The 21,686-nt window shown below is 45.5% G+C and overlaps 4 pseudogenes; all 4 read right to left on the bottom strand.

Annotated features, from left to right (window-relative positions):
• Positions 1-532: 532 nt before the first annotated feature.
• LOC143957399 (5S ribosomal RNA) lies at positions 533-651 on the bottom strand (annotated as a pseudogene).
• A 695-nt stretch (positions 652-1,346) lies between these two features.
• On the bottom strand, positions 1,347-1,465 carry LOC143957483 (5S ribosomal RNA; annotated as a pseudogene).
• Positions 1,466-15,190: 13,725 nt separating this feature from the next.
• On the bottom strand, positions 15,191-15,309 carry LOC143957411 (5S ribosomal RNA; annotated as a pseudogene).
• Positions 15,310-19,318: 4,009 nt separating this feature from the next.
• LOC143957371 (5S ribosomal RNA) lies at positions 19,319-19,437 on the bottom strand (annotated as a pseudogene).
• Positions 19,438-21,686: the final 2,249 nt, after the last annotated feature.

Raw genomic sequence — 21,686 nt, 5'->3', positions numbered from 1 at the left:
TATTTGGCTGCCTATTTTTTGTTAGCATGTAATTGTGACCCTGGGTCATGCTGTATGGTTGACTGTTATATTTATGTTGTTCTACTTAATAAAAGAATAATAAAAATAAAAAAAATAAGTCAATGCCAACAGCTTAAAACTAAAGCCTATGGCATTGAGAAATCCCAGGCGGTCTCCCATACAGGTACTAACCATGTCCCAACCCTGCTTAGCCTCTGAGATCAAATGCACGCTCAACCCTCTTGACAAACGCCAAGATGGTCACCTTGGGAAACAAACAAAAAAAACAAGTCAACGCCAACAACATAAAAAGAAGCCTGCGGCATCTGGAAAACCCAGGCGGTCTCCCATCCAGGTACAAACCAGGCCCAACCCTGCTTAGCCTCTGAGACCAAACGAGATTGGGCGCTTTCAGGGTGTTGTGCCCGTAGGCAATTTCTTTGTGCACTCTCAACCCTCTTGACAAATGCCAAGATGGTCACCTTGGGAAACAAGGGAAAAAAACCAGGTCAAAGCCAACAACAAAAAAAGAAGCCTATGGCACCTGGTATTTCCAGGCGGTCTCCCATCCAGGTACTAACCAGGCCCGACACTGTTTAGCCTCTGAGATCAGATGAGATTGGGCGCTTTCAGGGTGATGGGGCCGTAGGTGATCTCTTTGGGCACTCTCAACCCTCTTGTTAAGCGCCAAGATGGTCACCTTGGGAAACAAGCGAAAATAAACGGGTAAACGCCAACAACATAAAAAGAAGCCTACGGCACCTGGTATTCACAGATGGTCTCCCATACAGGTATTAACCAGGCCGTACACTGCTAGGCCTCCGAGATCAATGAGATTGTGCGCTTTCAGGGTGATGTGGCCATATGTGTTTTATTTAGACACTCTCAACCCTCTTGACAAATACCAAGATGGTTATCTTGGGAAACAAGTGAAAAAAAAAAAGTTCAACGCCAACAACATAGACCCTGTTGGTCTCCCATCTGACCCAGACCCTGCTTAGCCTCTGAGATCGGGCGCTTTCACGGTGATGTGACCTCAGGCTAACACTTTGGGACATATTCAAAACTCTTGACTGATGCTAAAATGGTCACCTTGGGAAACAAGCGAAAGAAAAACAGGTCAAAGCCAACAATATAAAAAGATTCCTACGGCACCTTTAATTAGGTACTATCCAGGCCGGACCCTGCTTAGCCTCTGAGATCAGATGAGATCGGGCGCTTTCAGGGGGATGTGGCCGTAGGAGATTTCTTTGGACTCTCTCAGCCCTCTTGACAAATGCCAAGATGATCACCTTGGGAAACAAGCGGAAAAAATAAACCATGTCAACGCCAACAACATAAAAAGAATCCTACGGCACCTGGTATTCCCAGTTGGTCTCCCATCCAGTTACTAATCAGGCCCGACAATGCTTAGCCTCCGAGATCAGACAAGATCAGGCACTTTCAACGTGATGGGGCCATAGGCGATCTCTTCGGGCACTCTCAACCATCTTGACAAACGCCAACATGGTCATCTTGGGAAACAAGCGAAAAAACCAAGTCATTGCCAACATTGGAGGCTAAGCAGGGTTGAGCAATCAGTTTCCTTGCCTGAAATAGGCATCTCAGAACTGCCATCTGGCTACTTCCCGGGTTTCCAACTCCTTCAACTAATCCCAGGAGACAATACTTCGCCTCCATCCTGGTGGAGGTTCCAACCACCCGATCAATGGTTCCTGTCACCTCTGTCCAGTAGCGGATCAACTTCGGGCATCTCCAAAACATGTGCATCATGTCTCCCCCCATGTTCCCGCACCGGGGGCAACTTGCGTCCGGCCAAACTGAAAAAGTTTACGAGGAGCATAATAGGTTCTATATAATAAGAACAGATGTGACATCCTCTGTGAGGAGAGCCACAATTCACCACAGGCAGGATTCCTGTGGCCAATTATAGCTCAGGGGGGTTTAGTACACACCCCACACTATATAAGGCCGCCAGCGCGGCGGCCTTGTATAGTGTGTTGCGGTGGTCAGGGAAAGAGGACTATAGGCAGGGACAGTGTCTTTACTGCTTGGGAACCTAGCACTGTTACAGTGGGTGTTATGTGCCTCCTGCACAGTACACACCTGAAGCTACCCTTTATTACTGGTGTTAAATTTCTGCAATACATGCATCTGCAGTGCAGAAGTTAGAGTCGGTGTTGTGTGCCTCCTGCACAGTATACACCTTATTGCTGGTGTTCTGTTTCTGTAATACAGGAACCTAGTACTGTTACAGTGCTAGGGTGTACAGAGAAGCTGGTATATATAGAAGACTACAGCATACAGAAGAAAGGCTACTGAATACAGAATACAGGTTTCGTGTATGTAGATAGGCTTGAGTATACTGAGATGCTAGAGTAAACAGTGAGGCTGGGGTACACAGAGAGGCTAGTTTAAAGACAAATACAAAGATGTTAGTGTATATAGAGAGGTTAGTGTATAGAGAGAGTCGAGTGTATACAGAAAGGACAGTGCATATAGAGAAGCTAGTGTATACAGAAAGGGTATACATGAAAGCTGACATTCTATACAGAAGACTGGGTAGTGTATACAGAGAGTCTAGTGGGTACAGAAGACAGGCTGGTGTATTCTAGCTAGTTTTTACAGTCTAGTGTATACAGAAGACAGGCTGTGGTATACAGAGAGTTTAGTGTATTCAGAGAGTCTAGTGTATACAGTCGGTGAGTGTATACATAAGACTGGCTAGTTTACACAGTGTTTACAGAGATGCAAGAGTGTACAGAGAAGCTGGTATATATAGAAGACTACAGCATACAGAAGAAAGGCTAGTTAATACACAATACAGAAGACTTGTGTATGTAGATAGGCTTGAGTATACAGAGATGCTAGAGTAAACAGTGAGGCTGGGGTACACAGAGAGGCTAATTTAAAGAGAGGCTAGTATATACAAAGATGTTAGTGTATATAGAGAGGTTAATGTATAGAGAGGGTCGAGAGTATACAGAAAGGACAGTGCATATAGAGAAACTAGTGTATACAGAAGACAGGCTTGGGTATACATCAAAGCTGACCGTGTATACAGAAGACTGAGTAGTGCATACAGAGAGTCTATTGGGTAAAGAAGACAGGCTGGTGTATTCTAGCTAGTTTTTACAGTCTAATGTATAAAGAAGACAGGCTGTGGTATACTGAGGGTTTAGTGTATTCAGAGAGTCTAGTGTACAGAGATGCAAGGGTGTACAGAGAAGCGAGAAGCTAGTATATATAAGGCTAGTGAATACAGGCTAGTGAATACAGAATACAGACTCGTGTAAGCAGATAGGCTTGAGTATACAGAGATGCTAGAGTAAACAATGAGGCTGGGGTACACAGAGAGGCTAATTTAAAGAGAGGCTAGTATATACAAAGATGTTAGTGTATATAGATAGGTTAGTGTATAGAGAGAGTCGAGTGTATACAGATAGGACCGTGCATCTAGAGAGACTAGTGTATACAGGAGACAGGCTTGGGTATACATCCAAGCTGACAGTGTATACAGAAGACTGGGTAGTGTATACAGAGATTCTAGTGGGTACAGAAGACAGGCTGGTGTATTCTAGCTAGTGTTTACAGTCTAGTGTATACAGAAGACAGGCTGTGGTATACAGAGGGTTTAGTGTATTACAGAGATGCAAGGGTGTACAGAGAAGCTAGTATATATAGAAGACTACAGCATACAGAAGAAAGGCTAGTGAATACAGAATAAAGGCTGGCTTCTACGGAGAGGCTACCACTACGGAGATGCAGAACACTATCTAGGGTATATAGAGAGGCTAGATTATACAGAGAGGCTAGTGCATAGAGTGAAGCTATTGTATATAGAAGCCTGGTTAGTGTATACAGAGAATCTAGTGTGTACAGAAGAAAGGCTAGACAGGCTATAAAGAGAGACAAGTTTTTACAGAAGACAGTTTGGGGTATACAGAGATGCTAGTTTATACAGAGAGACTAATGTATACAGAAGACAGGCTAGGGCATACAGAAGACAGAAGACGGGCTAGTGTATTCAGAACATAGGCTAGTGTATATCGAAGACAGGCTATTGTATGCAGAAGACCGGCTAGTGTAAACATACTGGTGTATATAGAGAGGCTAGTGAATTTAGAGGGTAGGCTAAGTGAGAACAGAAGACAATCTGGGCTATACAGAGACATCTCATCATTTCATCTAGCTCACATCTCTAATGGAGTTTGTCTCATTGCCAGGTTATGCCTTTTCATTCTTATGCTAAATATAGATCACTACACGATTTTAATCATCCACATCAAGCATGCAATAAAACTATCATACATCAAAATAAACCATGTACTCTTTTGCTCTATTTTGCATATTTGTACCGGAACTGTGAGTATGTGACAGTCCTGACACACCATCCTGACTTATTTTTCTTTATTTCTTATTAGAAATGGAGAGTACTATCTCAAAATCCGCTTAAATCTATTCACTTCCATGAGTTCTACCGCTAATTGTACCTTAATGCAAAATGTTCACAAAACCATCCATTTGCTACCAGACATGCTGCACATACTAAGAGTAATGTAACTATCGCTCTCTAACGATGTAAACAGTTTTATTGCTTTTCTGACATTGACCGAGTATCTCTGACATTAACTGAGTATCTCTCTGCACTATGATCTTAATAATAATAATAATAATAATAATAATAATAGGATTGTGTAATGCAAAGATCAACTAGTCTAATATAAGCTTTCTCATTGGTACCGGCATATCCTTTAAATTTAGACTAACGCAACTATTTCTCGGCCATTTTCAAGCTAAGCTTTCAATCTCTTACCTTTGAACTGCGATACTTCCTCCCTACAATATTAAGCCATTTAAATGTCCTATATTATACAACTCTCTGAAAAGCCTATATGTAAAGAATGAAAGTATCAGCTGTCATGTACTGTATTACTTCTTTTTCTCCACCTTATCTGTCACAGTTAAAACACAGTGACAAAACATTTCTTTTTACCGCAGCAAAATGTGAGAAAAGCAGTTGTAAGCCGTCTTTCTGCCATATGCAACCATCTCTCGCTACCTCTATGCAATGGGATTCTCTTTCCAGTGGAAACGGAAAACAGACAGTGTAAGCCGTCTTCGTGCGTAACAAAATTAATGGAACGATTTACACGTTAGAATTTGCAAGCTACGTCAATTTACTATTAAATAGAGTACCTTTGCATTTATCCCTTGACTTTGCAACTATCCCTTGATCCCTTTTGTGTATTCACTTTATCTCGACCTATATATGCTGCCTCAATATTTTCCTAATTTGTTTTGCTATACTTATTATTATTATATTATAGAGATTACTAACTCTAAATCTTTGTAAACCTAACCATAGTTATAATGTCTACAGCTAATTTTACGTTAAAGCAAAATTCACACAAAACCATCTTTTTAAAACCTTTTACACACTGCACATTAAGATTAATGCAACCATCTCTCGCTACCTCTATGCAATAGGATTCTCTTTCCAGTGGAAACGGAAAACAGTCAGTGTAAGCCGTCTTCGTGCGCAGCAAAATTAATGGAACGATTTACACGTTGAAATTTGCAAGCTACGTCAACTTACTGTTAAATAGAGTACCTTTGCATTTATCCCTTGACTTTGCTACTATCCCTTGATCCCTTTTGTGTATTCACTATATCTCGACCTATACATACTGCCTCAAAATTTTCCTAATTTGTTTTGCTATACTTATTATTATTATTTTATAGAGATTACTATCTCTAAATCATTGTAACAAGTTATAAAGTCTACAGCTAATTTTACGTTAAAGCAAAAGTCACACAAAACCATCTTTTTTAAAACCTTTTACACACTGCACATTAAGATTAATGCAACCATCTCTCGCTACCTCTATGCAATAGGATTCTCTTTCTGACTCTATTTTGTGTATTACTTCTTCTCCACATTAACTGTCACACTGATAACCATTTGTAACACATACCACTTGCAACACATTTTTTAACAGCGGCAAAATGTGAGAAAAGGAGTGGGACGGTTTACTTGATTGAGAAGTGGTTGCAGTAGCAAAGCAAAGCAATACAGTTTGATTACATTAATAACACATAATGCAACTATTTTACATTCATTTTACATTCACATCATGCATACATCCTAATGTAAGCTGTCTATCACTATTAATGTTCATGGTTACTGATACATTATGCCGATGACCAGTTTCCACGGAAAACAGTCAGTGTAAGCCGTCTTCTATGTAGCCGCGTTTACATGTAAGTAACCAATGGGGATTGACATTTCATGTCCATCTCACATCTCTAATGCAATTTGTCTCTTTGCCATGTCATACTTTGCCAGTTATTATACTTTCTCATCCGATAGAAACCTAGTCGTTGCTGATATTTCATGATTACAGCAATCATCTCATCTAATTGCTATTCCGACATTTTGCCTTTATATTACTTTGCAACGCTCTATTGAACAATGTAAAGGTAAGCACGATATTTTGTGTATTTCCACTTAAACTCTACCTGTATATACTGTCTCAATATTATTCTTTCTAATTTTGCTAAATTAGATTATAGAGTTTGCTATGTCTAAATCCAGGTTACCTACTCACCTTTATTACGTATACTGCTAATTTTAGGATAATACAAAACCATCTTATTGCTTCTTTACACGCTGCACATGTTAAGAGTAATGCAATGCTACCGTGAACAGTTTAATTACTCGTCTCACAGTAACTGGTATCTCTCTGCTATAGGAAACTGAATTTGTACTAGAACGATCACTCATCTAATATCAGTCCACTCAGTGCTACCGGGATAACTTTTAAATTTAGAGTAATGAAATGATTTCTCAGTCATTTTGGAGCTACTGCAACTAACGCTTCCGATCTCATTTCGACTGCAATAGTTAATCTCTGCTATTGCAGAATATTTAGCTGCTGACACGTAATTAACTTGATTGATAAAAACCTACACACGTTGTTGCTGTTATTTCGTGTATTTCCACTTAAACCCGTTATAGTTATTTTGCTATATTTATTACTAGTATAAACAGATTACTATCTCTAAATCCTGGTAAACCAGCTCACACTAAACCATCTAATTTCTACCTTACACGCAGCACATATTAACATATTAACATTTAGCCGGTATAGTGAAATAGTAAACGAAATGTGTAGATCACTTATCTAATATCGTCTTTTCAGTGCTACCGGAACAACTTTTAAATTTAGAGTAATGCAACGATATCTCAGTTTTATGAAGCTACTGCAACTAACGCTTTGGATCTCTTTCCTGATAAATTACGCTCTGCAATATTAAGCCATGTAAATTGTCCTATTGGTCTGCTAACAATGCTATGTATAATAATACAAATCTTTTAAAAGCAATATCGTCTCACTGCAATACTTACACTCTGCATAATATATATGAATAATGCGAATAATGCTAATAAAAAAGTCGTCTAAAACTCGGCTATAAGTAGAGAATAAAACTATCTTACATCAAAATAAACCATGTACTGCCAAACCAATAACGGCCAATTACTTAACGTCTATCAGTCAATGACTTAACAAAATAAACTTTAGCACTCTTTTGCTCTATTTTGAATAGTTGTAGTTCTCCACATTAACTGTCACATTGATATCACCACTGACAACACACCACTTTTTAACAGCACCAAAATATGAAAAAAGCACTTTATATGTTTCAAAAGTAGTTGCATCCATCTCTACATACCCAGGACGTTCTTCTGTATAATCTAGCCTATCTGTATACACTAGCCTGTCTTTTGTACACATTAGCCTCTCTGTATAAACTAGCCGGTCCTCTGTATACACTAGTCCGTCTGTATACACTAGCAAGTCTGTGGAACCAAGCCTCTCTCTCTGCATACCCTAGCCTCCATCTCTTACATAAACCAGGACCTTCTTCTGTATAATCTAGCCTATCTGTATACACTAGCCTGTCTTTTGTACACATTAGCCTCTCTGTGTAAACTAGCCGGTCTACTGTATACCCTAGTCCATCTGTATACACTAGCAAGTCTGCATACTCCTGCCTCTCTGTGTAACCCAGCCTCGCTCTCTCTCTCTGTATACCCTAGCCTCCATCTCTGCATACCCAGGACGTTCTTCTGTATAATCTAGCCTATCTGTATAAACTATCCTGTCTTTTGTACACATTAACCTCTCTGTATAAACTAGCCGGTCCTCTGTATACACTAGTCCGTCGGTATACACTAGCATCTCTTTATACATTAGCTCTCTGTATACCCAAGCCTCTCTGTATACACTAGTCCACCGGTATACACTAGCAAGTCTGCATACACTAGCCTCTCTTTGTAACCCAACTTCTCTCTCTGCATACCCAGGACGTTCTTCTCTATAATCTAGCCTATTTGTATACACTAGCCTGTCTTTTGTACACATTAGCCTCTCTGTATAAACTAGCCAGTCCTCTGTATACACTAGTCCATCTGTATACACTAGCAAGTATGCGTACTCTAGCCTCTCTCTCTGTATACCTTAGCCTCCATCTCTGCATACCCAGGACGTTCTTCTGTATAATCTAGCCTATCTGTATAATCTAGCCTATCTGTATACACTAGCCATCCATCTCTGCATACCCAGGACGTTCTTCTCTATAATCTAGCCTATTTGTATACACTAGCCTGTCTTTTGTACACATTTGCCTCTCTGTTTAAACTAACCGGTCTTCTGTATACACTAGTCCGCCTGTATACACTAGCAAGTATGCATACTCTAGCCTCTCTCTCTGTATACCCTAGCAAGTCTGCATACTCCTGCCTCTCTGTGTAACCCAGCCTCACTCTCTCTCTGTATACCCTAGCAAGTCTGCATACTCCTGCCTCTCTGTGTAACCCAGCCTCACTCCATCTCTGCATACCCAGGACGTTCTTTTGTATAATCTAGCCTATCTGTATAAACTAGCCTGTCTTTTGTACACATTAGCCTCTCTGTATAAACTAGCCGGTCTACTGTATACACTAGTCCATCTGTATACAATAGCAAGTCTGCATACTCCTGCCTCTCTGTGTAACACAGTCTCTCTCTCTGTATACCCTAGCCTCCATCTCTGCATACCCAGGACGTTCTTCTGTATAATCTAGCCTGTGTTTTGTACACTTTAGCCTCTCTGTATAAACTAGCCGGTCTTCTGCATACACGAGTCTCTCTGTATACCCTTGGATGTCTTTTGTATACACTAGCTGCTCTTTATGCATTAGCTCTCTGTATACCCAAGCCTCTCTGTATACACTAGTCCGTCTGTATACACTAGCAAGTCTGCATACACCAGCCTCTCTGTGTAACCCAGCCTCTCTCTCTGCATACCCAAGATGTTCTTCTCTATAATCTAGCCTATCTGTATACACTAGTGTATACAGACAGACTAGTGTATACAGAGGACCGACTAATGTGTACAGATAGGCTAGATTATACAGAAGAACGTCCTGGGTATGCAGAGCGCTCAGCTTCAAGGTATGGCCAACGTGAGTAATATGAGGGACACTCCTCACCCCCGCCCCCACCTACCAGATATGACTTTCATCCCCTTGCCCTCTCTGCCCCGGTCATCTGGTGGCAGTTTTATGCACTCCCTGGCCCCCACCCATTCATAATCCTTACCGACCTTTCTTTCCGCTGCTCACAGAAACACACTGGATGACTTGTCTAATTAACCAACTTGTACAAGACACCGCTATCCTCCTGTCTGACACCGGTCCCCCTTGGAGGCTTTACCCCTCACTGTTTGGGTGGTCCCTGCCTCTCCCTGGATGCTCCACATATACCACAACGACATTGTCAGAGGGGTACCACTTGACAGGACACGGGGCTGTCATGCCGGTGGCATCTCCCATTGGAGGAAGGGATGATGGCCCCAACCCCTTGGCAGCAGGTTCTTTCATGTACAGACCAGGGCGGCTCATCTTCCCTTCTGGAGTCTTGACCTTAGATGGGGGATTTGCACTTTGGGGGGTCTGAGTGATACCTAATGCGCTGTACTGGAAGGGCTTGACATTCCCGCATATGTGTCCCCTCCCCCTGGATGCGCCCCTTGTCCCCCCCTCTGGCTCCCACCCACTCTTTGCCGACATTGCCTTCTGCAGCTTTCGGGGACCCTGGATGACTTATTTATTGAGCCTATTGGTACGAGACACTGCTTCCCTCCAGGGTGACTCTGGACCCCCCTGGAGGATTTACCCCTTACTGTTTGGGCAGTCCCAGCCTCCCTCTGGAGATGCAGGAGAGACACTAATTGGCGGGCCCCAGGACTGCTGCTCGGGTGAAGTCTCCCATTGGATGGAGGGATGGTGGTCCCAGCCCCTGGCCTGCCGGATTTTCCATGCACCGACCAGGGCTGCTTCTCTTTCATCTTGATGTGGTGACCATGGAGGGGAGGAGTTGAAATTTATGGGGTCCGGGTGTTTGCTGGTGGGAGTGCGCTAAAGGACTTGACATTTCTGCATGTTTGTCCCCTCTCCCCTGTTTCCCCCCTCCCTTCCCCCCTTCCCACCCTTCCCTTCCCTCCTTTCCCTCCCCCTTTCCCCCTTCCACTCCCCCTTTCCCCCCTTCCACTCCCTCTTTCCCCCCTTCCCTGCCCCTTTTCCCCCCGGGGCGTGGACAGGGGAGAGGGGGTAAGGAGAGGACAATCTGCCAAAGGGAGAAATGCGTTTGTTCGGGGACTGCATGTACTTTAGGGGTATGGGACGGGGGGTGGTGGATCCCATTCTGTGATGCCTTTTCTGTTGTGACGGGCTCCCTCGTGCATGCCTACGTTTAGGGCGAGCCGAGGAGACCCCTCAGTGCTAACAGTTATATGCTCTACCTCTGTTTTGGTTATACTATTGTTTTTTGTTTCTTTAATGTTACTGATTGTCTTTTATTTGCATACCGGTATCAGACGTGACATTTACCACTGCCGGGGCTGAGGGGACTAGGATTCGGGGGCTCCCTCTCCAACCTGTCTACCCAATTACCCAAGTAGGACAGCGCGTTAAACCCAGTGTACATCCGGTAAGCGCTATAGCATAATTGTGCTGTTTTAGTATACCCTTCCTGTACTGTTGAGTGCGGACAACCCTTAATTTCCCTCTCCCCCTGGGGTTGAGGTGCCCGGCCTCTTTTTCCCTTTACCTTTCCTTGCATTTGCCCTTCCTTTCTCCCCCTTAGTTCCCGCCATGCATTACCTACCCAAAACCTACCTTGGTTCAACTTTCTTTGCTTTTCTCTGATGTCCCCCTCCCCCTCCCCGAGGAGCGATGGCAGACTCAGTCAAGGTCACCTCTCTAAACGTTAAGGGACTGAACTCCCCTGAAAAACGGTGGATCCTCCTGTGAGAACTGAACACATCCTGTACTGATGTGGCCTTTATACAAGAAACACATTTTAAAAATACTAGCCTCCCCTTTCTATGGTCGAGATCCTTCCCTAAGGTCTACCACTCTACTAACCCCTCCTCTCCATTCTGATCTCTAGCAGGCTCCCCTGGGTTCTCCAGGATTCTCTGGTGGACCCTGGGGGCCAATATCTTTTTCTTAGGGGCCACATTGGAGAGCGCCTTTTTACATTTGCCACTGTGTACGCTCCCAATGATCACCAAGACACGTTCCTCAGAACTACCCTGCACAGATTATGTGACTTTCGGGAGGGCCAATTGATATTAGGTGGGGACTTTAATGTCCCCTTTCGCCATCGGTTGACACTTCTGCCTCTTGCTTCTCGCTCCCTACCCCTCACCTAGGTCTCTATTCTGGCACCTTAATGAGAGCCTCCTCCAGATACCGGAAGTTTTAGCAGATGTGACCAGGGAATTGGACCTTTATTTCCAAGAAAACTAAAGCAGGACTGTGACCCGGGGATAATTTGGGAGGCTCACAAGTCAGTACTCCGCAGGGTACTTATCAGGCATGGGGCACGCATCAAACGAACACGGAAGGAACAGCTTGCTAATCTGTTTCGTGAACTTGCCTCTGTGGAAGCGAAACATAAACATACCCCCTTACGGACCTTAGAGATTGAATTGGGGACACTCCATACCCATATTGCTGTCCTACTCCATTATAAAGCGAAAGCGGCACTCCAGTTTTGTCGTAAACTGACGTAGGAGTCAGAAAAATCTTAGCCAGGTCGGTAAAGGAGTTGAAATCTGGCTCTTACATACCACAGTTGATAGATGAGAATGGCCAGAGGGCCTCTACCCCAACCCAAATAGTCGAAGTCTTTGAAAAATGTTACTCTGATCTCTACAACCTGCCCGATTCAGGGTCTGGACAGGACAATATAGACAGATATGTAACCGGTTCTGGTCTACCAACCCTCTCATCGGAATCACGGGAGTACTTGGAGGACCCGATCACACTGGAATAAGTCCAGACGGCCGTGGGACCTCCGAAGGTGGGTAAGGCTCCGGGCCCTGACGGATATACCGCACAATACTTTAAGACCTTCCTCCCTATTCTCGGCCCGCGCTTGGTGAATTTATTTAATACTCTGAGCTCGAATGGGGATTTTCCTGAGGATACCCTTAGAGCCCACATCTCATTGATACCTAAGGAGGGCAAAGACCTGGGCCTATGTGGGAGCTACAGACCCATTTCCCTCCAAAATTCGGTCCTAAAACTATTCTCTAACTCCTCGCCGCGTGATTGGCACATCACTTGTAGTCCCTTATACATATTGACCAGTTAGGTTTTATTCCCACCAGGGAAGATAGGGACAACACCACTAAGGTGCTTACCCTGATCCGTAAAGCAAAGTCATCTGGGACCCCTTGTCTTTTCATGAGTACTGATGCCGAGAAGGCTTTTGATCGGGTCAAATGGACATTAATGTTCTCGGTCCTTCGCCATATAGGTCTGAGTGAACGGATGCTGGCATGGATAAGTAAGATATACTCACGTACTTACATTCCACCGGACATCGCGCGTACGTTTATGTTGAACTTCCCCCCACCCCTTGTCACTAAGATCCGCAGTTTGCTTCACGGGTGGCATTCTGGCCTCCATTCCTGGTTCAGCAGATGCAATCTCATTAAAATGAACATACTCCCTAAATTTACTTATCTTTTCCAAGCTCTCCCGATCCAGATTCCAGTCCTGTTTTTTAAGCAAGCTCAATCCTTGCTCACTCAATTTTACTGGGCCCACAAAAATCCCAGACTTAAGCGGTCACAGCTGACATTGTCTAAACAACAAGGAGGGTTGGTTCTCCCTAACTTGCGACGCTACTACCTGGCCTCCCATCTGGGGCGTGTATTGGACTGGAATCGAAACAAACTTTCTAAGCTCACTCCCGAATTCTGCTAAGAAGCGCCATGTGGTGCTATAAGTATTTACCCACAGAATTTATGTCACATCCCACTATAGGGGCTTAGTTGAAAGTCAGTCACCTGATCGCTACCCAAAACACACTCACGTCTTTGACTTCCCCCCTATTCCCTATACGTGGCCATCCAACCTTTGAACTGGGGACCCACTTAGAAATTCCAACCTAGACAATGCGTCTAAATTCGTCATTGATGGAAAATGGCCTTCTTTCTCAACCCTAACAGATCCGACAGGGCTTTTCCAACTGCCTTTTTGGAGAGCGGCGCAACTACATCATTTTCTCCATTCCATCCCCAATCCTCAAACGTTCGCCCGCCCTCAGACGGAGTTTGAGACTCTATGCAGGAGCGAAGGCCCTTTGGCCCACATTCTCTCTCAAACAGATTACCCACACTTAACCTGTCTGGCCAACTGGGAAAAGGACCTTAATTGCTAATTTTCCTCAGCACAGAGACAACGCATTATCACTTTGGCTCTCAAAATGTCGCTGTGCACGAAGATACAGGAGACGAATTTTAAACTTCTCACCAGGTGGTATTTGACACCATCAAAGCTGCAGAAATGTTTCTCCTCTTCCTCGAACATATGCTGGAGGTGTGGAGAAGAAGAGGGCACGTTGCTGCACATTTTTTGGTCCTGCCTCAGCTTGGTGGACTTCTGGACAGAGATCTAATGCATAACACAAAAATTCACAGACTTCTCCATCCAGGAAGAGGCTGCATTCTTTCTCTTGCACCATTCACAGATTCCCATTAAGAAGTACAAAAAAATCTATTTTACGGCATGTGATAAATGTGGCGAAATCCTGCATCCCTCTCTATTGGATGTTGCCCCCCTTTCATTACTCACTAGCTTAGGAAAATAGAGGACATTAAAAAAAATGGAGGACTTGATCCTCACATCACAAGGTATACAAGAATTTTTTAAACAAACCTGAGACATCTGGAATACCTTTATATTCTCGCTGGAAGGATGTCGCCTGCTATCGCCTTAGTGCTCTGAGCTTTCCTTGACTGGCCCCTTGGACAGTGGCTGCCATCGTGTCTCGTCCCCTCTTCTCCTTTTCTGATCTTTCAACCCTTCTCTTTTCGGCCTTCCTCCCCTATCTCTCACCCCCTCCACCCCTCTCTCTTTTGGAAAGAGTGGAAAATTGGGAATGACGGCCCCACACCCCCCTCTGGATGGATTATGCCGGAGGGACCTGGGGGTTTGTGTGACCCTGGATCTTGGTACAGTACTTTATCCGTGCCTCGAATCATTGTGATTGATGGAAGGCAGACTCACAGTTGCGAATATACCTGTATCAAGTATTGTTCAGCTGCTTTTTGCTCTGTATTTCTCTGTTGCATTATGTACTCGGGGGACCATCTTCCCCTATTTGGAGAAAAAATTATATTTGAAAAAAAAAGAAGCCTACGACACCTGGTATTCCCAGGCGGTTTCCCATCCAGGCATTAACCAGGCCCGACCCTGCTTAGCCTCCAAGATCAGACGAGATGGAACAGATTCAGGGTGATGCGGCCGTAGCCAATATCTTCAGGCACTCTCAACTCTCTTGACAAACACCAAGATGGTCACCTTGGAAACAAGCGTAAAAAAATAGGTCAACGGCCACAACATAAAAAGAAGCCTACGGCAATTGGAAATCCCAGGCGGTCTCCCATCCAGGTACTAAACTGGTCCCAACCCTGCTTAGCCTCTGAGATCAGATGAGATTGGGCTCTTTTAGGGTGGTGTGGCTGTAGGAGATTTCTTCAGGCACTCTCAACCTTGACTAACGCCAATATGGTCACCTTGGGAAACAAACAAAAAAATCAAGTCAACGCCAACAACATGAGAAGAAGTCTACAGCACCTAGTATTCCCAGGTGGTCTCCCATCCAGGTATTAACAAGGCCCGACCCTGTTTAGTCTCTGAGATCAGACGAGATCTGGTGCTTTCAGGGTTATGTGGCCATAGGCGAGCTCTTCAAGCACTCTCAACCCTCTTGACAAACACCAAGATGGTCACCTTGGTAAACAAACAAAAAAAAAAAACAAGTCAACGCCAACAACATAAAAATAAGCCTTCAGCACCTAGTATTCCCAGGTGGTCTCCAATCCAGGTACTAGCAAGGCCCGACCCTGTTTAGCCTCTGAGATCAGAGGAGATTGGGCGCTTTCAGGCTTATGTGCCCATAGGCAATCTCTTTGGGCACTCTCAACCCTCTTGACAAATGCCAAGATAGTCACCTTGGGAAACAAGCGAAAAAACAGGTCAATGTCAACAACATAAAAAGAAGACTACGGCACCTGGTATTCCAAAGCCATCTCCCATCCAGGGACTAACTAGGCCCAACCCTTCTTAGCCTCAGAGATGAGAAGAGATAGGGCTCTTTCAGGGTGATGCTGCTGTAAGCGAACTCTTTGGGCACTCTCAACCCTCTTGACAAATGCCAAGATGGTCACCTTGGGAAACAAGCGAAAAAAAAAAAAAAACGAATCAAGGCCAACAACATAAAAAGAAGCCTACAATAACTGGTATTCCCAGGTGGTCTCCCATCCAGGTACTAACCAGGCCTGACTCTTCTTAGCCTCCAAGATCAGACGAGATTGGGTGCTTTCAGAGTGCTCGGACTCTTTCCCCATCACTAATGGGACGAGGCAGGGGTGCCCTCTGTCTCCCCTAATTTTTATTCTGACACTGGAACCACTTATGTGTCACGTTCGGAATGAGCCGAATATTACTGGCATATCCAAACCCTCGGCACACCACAAAATTGCGGCGTACACTGACAATCTAATTTTTTTCGTCTCCAATCCACACATTTCGCTTCCCAATATACTCGCGGCTCTCCGGTGATACGGCAGCCTATCAAACTATAAAATCAATTGCACCATCGGCTGTATTGAATATATCGGTCCCGGATGGTGAGGCCAAGAGGCTATGCTCCTCTTTTCCATTCTACTGAGCTGAAAAATCTATACGTTACCTGGGCGTTGACATCGCAGCGGATTTGGTGCAATTGTACCTGCTTAATTTTCTCCCTCTCCTGAATAGACTTAAATCTGATTTGGGAAACTGGCATGCTTTAACACTGACCTGGTTCAGGCGCTGTAATGCATTCAAAATGACGGCCCTCCCGCGGATTTTATACTTGTTCCAGACATTACCGATCCGGTTACCCCCAATTTTTTTCAGACAACTGCAGGTGCTGCTCCGGGACTTTATTTGGCCGCGCAAACAGCCCAGAGCCCGTTTGCAATTGCTTGCCAGACCAAAGGACAAGGGGGGTCTGGGTCTCCCAGATCTGAGACAATACTACAGAGTGACTCTGCTAGCGAGAGTCGTTGATTGGCATTGTAATGGCCCACACAAGCAGTGGGTGGAGATGGAGATTGAGGATGGATCCATTCCCCTATTGACCTCCCCGTGGCTCCTGTCCTCCCTACCAAAAGACCTCAGAGATCACCCCGTAGTGGGAGCTACGTTGGCTGTTGTGCGGAGGTTGTTCCGCTGCACACACATTGCTCCCTTGCCGTCACCAATGACTCCGGTTATAGGTAATCCAGACTTCCCACCGGGATTTACCAACAAGAAACTGCGACAGTTGACAGTGGTGGGGAAACAGCGTCTGGGAGAGGTGTGGCCCTCGGGAGGGCTCCCGACCACGCAAACTGTCGCCAAGCTTTCTGACCCTCCGCTTGACTTGTTTAGTGCTTATCAACTTCATCACTTTCTTCTGGCCATACAAAGGGCCCCCTACACTCCTAGAGACCTGACACCCTATGAATCCATCTGTCACAAAAAGGAACCTGTGCGACACACCCTCTCCCTCCTGTACAACCTATTAAGTAGTCAGGAGGAGGAGTCGACCCCACCATTTATCCACAAATGGGAGAGGGACTTTGGCATCACATTTACCCCACAACAGATAGGCAAGATCCTGACATTAGTACATAAAGCTTCCATCGCAAACCAATATCAAGAATCAGGATACACGATAGTCTCACGCTGGTATAGAGTCCCATACCTTCTGAATAAAATGAATAGATCGATCCCGGATGTTTGTTGGAGGTGCAATTCAGATACGGGGACCATGGGACACATTTTCTGGGCATGCCCGGCCTTGAGGAACTTTTGGGTGGAGGTGACCGAGACGATAAAAACTCTCAGAAATGTAGATATCGCAGACAACCCAGCAGCGTGCCTTCTACACTTGACCGAACAGCCTGTTCGAAAATACAAAAAAACCCTCCCGATGCAACTCCTGAACGCCACCCGGGCCTGCATTCCCACACTGTGGAGGCAGCCTCAGCCCCCCATCCAAGGTGCTGTGGTATTCCAAAGTCAATCATATTCTCTGGATGGAAGAATTGACCGCCACCCTTCACAACACTGAAGAGGCATTTAGTGTTACATGGAGGCCCTGGAGGTATTTTTCTGGTACTTGAGACTACATTCGGGAGGTGAGCAGCGCCCCTGTCCCAGAAAAAGACTGAACATCTAACGTTTAGCTACGTAGGCCATGTCTGCCCTCGGTGGCATCCCCCCCTCCCTTTTTGTCTTTATTTTTCTATTTTTCCCCGCCGCCATCCCCCCCCTCCTCTCTCTCCGTCTTTGCACTCTCTTCTTCCCCCGTCCTCCCTTTTGACTATGCCTTGTCTCCTTACTAGCCTTTGGGACCCAGAAAAGCCCCAGGGTTCTGGACACGACCGGCTCATATTTTACTCTGGTTCACATAGGTCATGATAAGCTGGCTCGCTGTGGTCCCAGTTGCTCTCCATGATTACATTTGTCCGAACAGGGCTGCATTAGTTATACTGTACTACATGTCCGAGGTGGGGTTTCTCTCATTTCTGCATGAAACTCTAGGACTCCCCTCTGAGAACCCAGAGTTATTTGGCTGCCTATTTTTTGTTACCATGTAATTGTGACCCTGGGTCATGCTGTATGGTTGACTGTTATATTTATGTTGTTCTACTTATACTTAATAAAAGAATAAAACAATAAAATAAAAAATAAGTCAATGCCAACAACTTAAAAAAAGCCTATGGCATCGAGAAATCCCAGGCGTTCTCCCATCCAGGTACTAACCAGGTCCCAACCCTGCTTAGCCTCTGAGATCAAATGAGATTTGGCTCTTTCAGGGTGATGCAGCCATAGTAGATTTTTTCAGGCACGCTCAACCCTCTTGACAAACGCCAAGATGGTCACCTTGGGAAACAAACAAAAAAAAACAAGTCAACGCCAACAACATAAAAAGAAGCCTACCGCACCTAGTATTTCCAGGCGGTCTCCCATCCAGGTATTAACAAGGCGCGACCCTTTCTAGCCTCTGAAATCAGCGGAGATTGGGCGCTTTCAGGGTGATGTGCCCATAGGCAATCTCTTTGGGCACTCTCATCCCTCTTGAAAAATGCCAAGATAGTCACCCTGGGAAACAAGCGAAAAAAAACAGGTCAACGCCAACAACATAAAAAGAAGACTACGGCACCTAGTATTCCAAGGCCGTCCAAGGCAATTCCATTCAAGTACTAACTAGGCCCAACCCTTAGTACTTGAATGGAATTGCCGTCCAAGGCAATTCCATTCAAGTACTAACTAGGCCCAACCCTTCTTAGCCTCTGAGATCAGAAGAGATAGGGTGCTTCAGGGTGATGCGGCTGTAAGCGATCTCTTTAGGCACTCTCAACCCTCTTGACAAATGCCAAGATGATCACTTTGGGAAACAAGCGAAAAAAACAGGTCAACACCAACAACATAAAAATAAGCCTGCGGCATCTGGAAAACCCAGGCGGTCTCCCATCCAGGTACAAACCAGGCCCAACCCTGCTTAGCTTCTGAGACCAAACGAGATTGGGCGCTTTCAGGGTGTTGTGCTCGTAGGCAATTTCTTTGTGCACTCTCAACCCTCTTGACACATGCCAAGATGGTCACCTTGGGAAACAAGGGAAAATAAAACAGGTCAACGCCGACAACATAATGAGAAGCCTACGGCACCTGGTATTCCCAAGCTGTCTCCCATCCAGGTACTAACCAAGCCCATTGCTGCTTAGCCTCCGAGATCAGATGAGATTGGGCTCTTTCAGGGTGATTTGGCCGTAGGCACTCTCTTTGGGCACTCTGAAGCCTCTTGACAAAGGCCAAGATGGTCACCTTGGGAAACAAGCTAAAAAAAACAGGTCAAAGCCAACAACATAAAAAGAAGCCTACGGCATCCAGTATTCCCAGGCGATCTCCCAATCAAGACACTAACCAGACCAGATCCTTATATGGCACCTGGTCTTCCCAGGCAGTCTCCCATCCAGGTACAAACCAGGCCTGACGCTGCTTAGCCTCTGAAATCAGACGAGAACGGGTGCTTTCAGGTTGATGTGGCCGTAAGCATTCTCTTCAAGACACGCCCAACCCTCTTGACAAACGCCAAGATGGTCGCCTTGAGAAACAAGCAAAAAAAAACAGGTCAAAGCCAACAACATAAAAAGAAGCCTATGGGCTTACAGCGGACCCTAAGAGATGGGACCCACTAGCTCTGTCATGGTTCGCTCAACCTTTATCAAGTTCCTCTGGCGCGGAAAACATATGCGTATTGGTAGGGCAATGCTGTTGCGACCGAAATTGCGGGGAGGTATTGGCTTCCCGGACCCTGCTCTATATTACACAGCGACGCACATGACACCGGTGGTTGACTGGTGCTGGTGTTCTGCCATATACTGTCCGGCCATGATATAGTGTCTGCGCCGTACTGCGCATGCGCAGTACGGAGCAGACGAAGCTTCGGAAAATCTCCGAAGCCGAACGGCGCCTGCGCGGTGAGTGGAGGTGGTAGCCCCACCATCCAAGCGGACATAGGGTTGTGAATATTAGAGGGTCCCTCGCAGGCGAGCTTTGCTCGCCACGCTTCGGGCTCGGCCTCGCTGCGCTCGGCTCTTTTATATTCTTACTCTATGTCCACTTGGATAGTGGGGATAGAACCTGGACTCAGTGCGCAGGCGCCGTTCATGCTCGGCAATTTTCGGAATCTGTGTTGCTGTGTACTGCGCATGCGCAGTACACAGCAGACACTATCCGATGGGGGACCATATGTGATAAGACACCGGCATGGGGAACTGAAGCTATGGGTCAAGCTAGAGCAGGAGATGGCGCGGGTTCCACTGGCTGGTCTGCCTTGGGCGGGGAGGCCATTGGAGCCCTGTGTGACTACTCACCCGTTAATTGGCCCCTCGCTCGCCGAGATGGATAGTTTTTTTCACCTTTCCCACCTGACTAACTTCCCTTCTCCTATGACCCCAATTATTGGACATCCTAGATTCCCTCCAGGCCTGTCTGACCAGGCCTTTACCAGGCAAGCCCCGAAAGGGCTTCTGAGAGCAGCCCTATTTCTTGGACCCACGGGCTTGATTCCCATGGGGACCATACTGCTAGAGCAAGTACCTGTTGCATTGGATAGCTGGAGAGCTAGACAGCTAATCCATTTCCTCGGATCACTACCTAACCATTCGTTCTTCTCTAGACAATTCCACCCCTTCGAGGAACTTTGCCTATATGATGGCCCAGTTCGTGGTTTCCTCTCTATATCCTACCAAATCCTGACAGACGCACAATCCTCCACGGATCCACCCTTCCTAGCTAAATGGAAAAGGGACTTACAAACTACATTCTCCAAACCACAGAAGGACAGAATACTCTTTTTCGCCCATAAGTCGTCACTCTGCAGTAAATATCAGGAGATCTCATATAAGCTGATCACACGCTGGTATCGTACACCGGTGGTGTTGGCCAAAATATTCCCCGGTCAATCTGACCGCTGCTGTCGTTGCGGGCAACAGGCTGGCACCATTCTCCACATTTTCTGGGAATGCCCTAAATTACAAACATTCTGGCAGCCTGTCCTGAGACTCATCCACAAGTTCACAGACATTTCCTTAGCCAATGATCCCACAGCAGTTCTTCTCAATCTAACTCCTATGTCGAGAAAGCGTTATCATAAGTCCTTACTTAAACATCTCCTCAATGCAGCTAGGGCCTGTATCCCAAGTCAGTGGAAAGAGCAATCTGCTCCAATGGTGACCCAGTGGTTCGCAAGGGTAAATGATATTGAACGAATGGAAGACCTGACTGCCACAATGAGGGATAAAACGGAGGAGCATGGGAACAGATGGTTCTACTGGACCCAGTTTCGCTTTTCGGAAGAATACCTCCGCGAGACATAGTAAGCTCATGGTGATCGTTGGAGAGATCGCTGTTCCAAACGTTGGACAGCTGATGAGCTGGTGAGCCGAGGGCGTCTCTTGCTCCCTGGGAGGGGACCCCATCCTATCCACTCTACCCACGACACCCCCTTACCCCTTCTTTT

This window comes from Lithobates pipiens, unplaced genomic scaffold (assembly GCF_037356315.1).
Source record: "Lithobates pipiens isolate NorthernLeopardFrog02 unplaced genomic scaffold, aLitPip1_a1.2 Scaffold_52, whole genome shotgun sequence".
Lineage (NCBI taxonomy): Eukaryota > Metazoa > Chordata > Amphibia > Anura > Ranidae > Lithobates > Lithobates pipiens.
The sequence above is the reverse complement of the archived record's forward strand: the minus strand, read 5'-3'. Positions and strand labels throughout refer to the sequence as shown.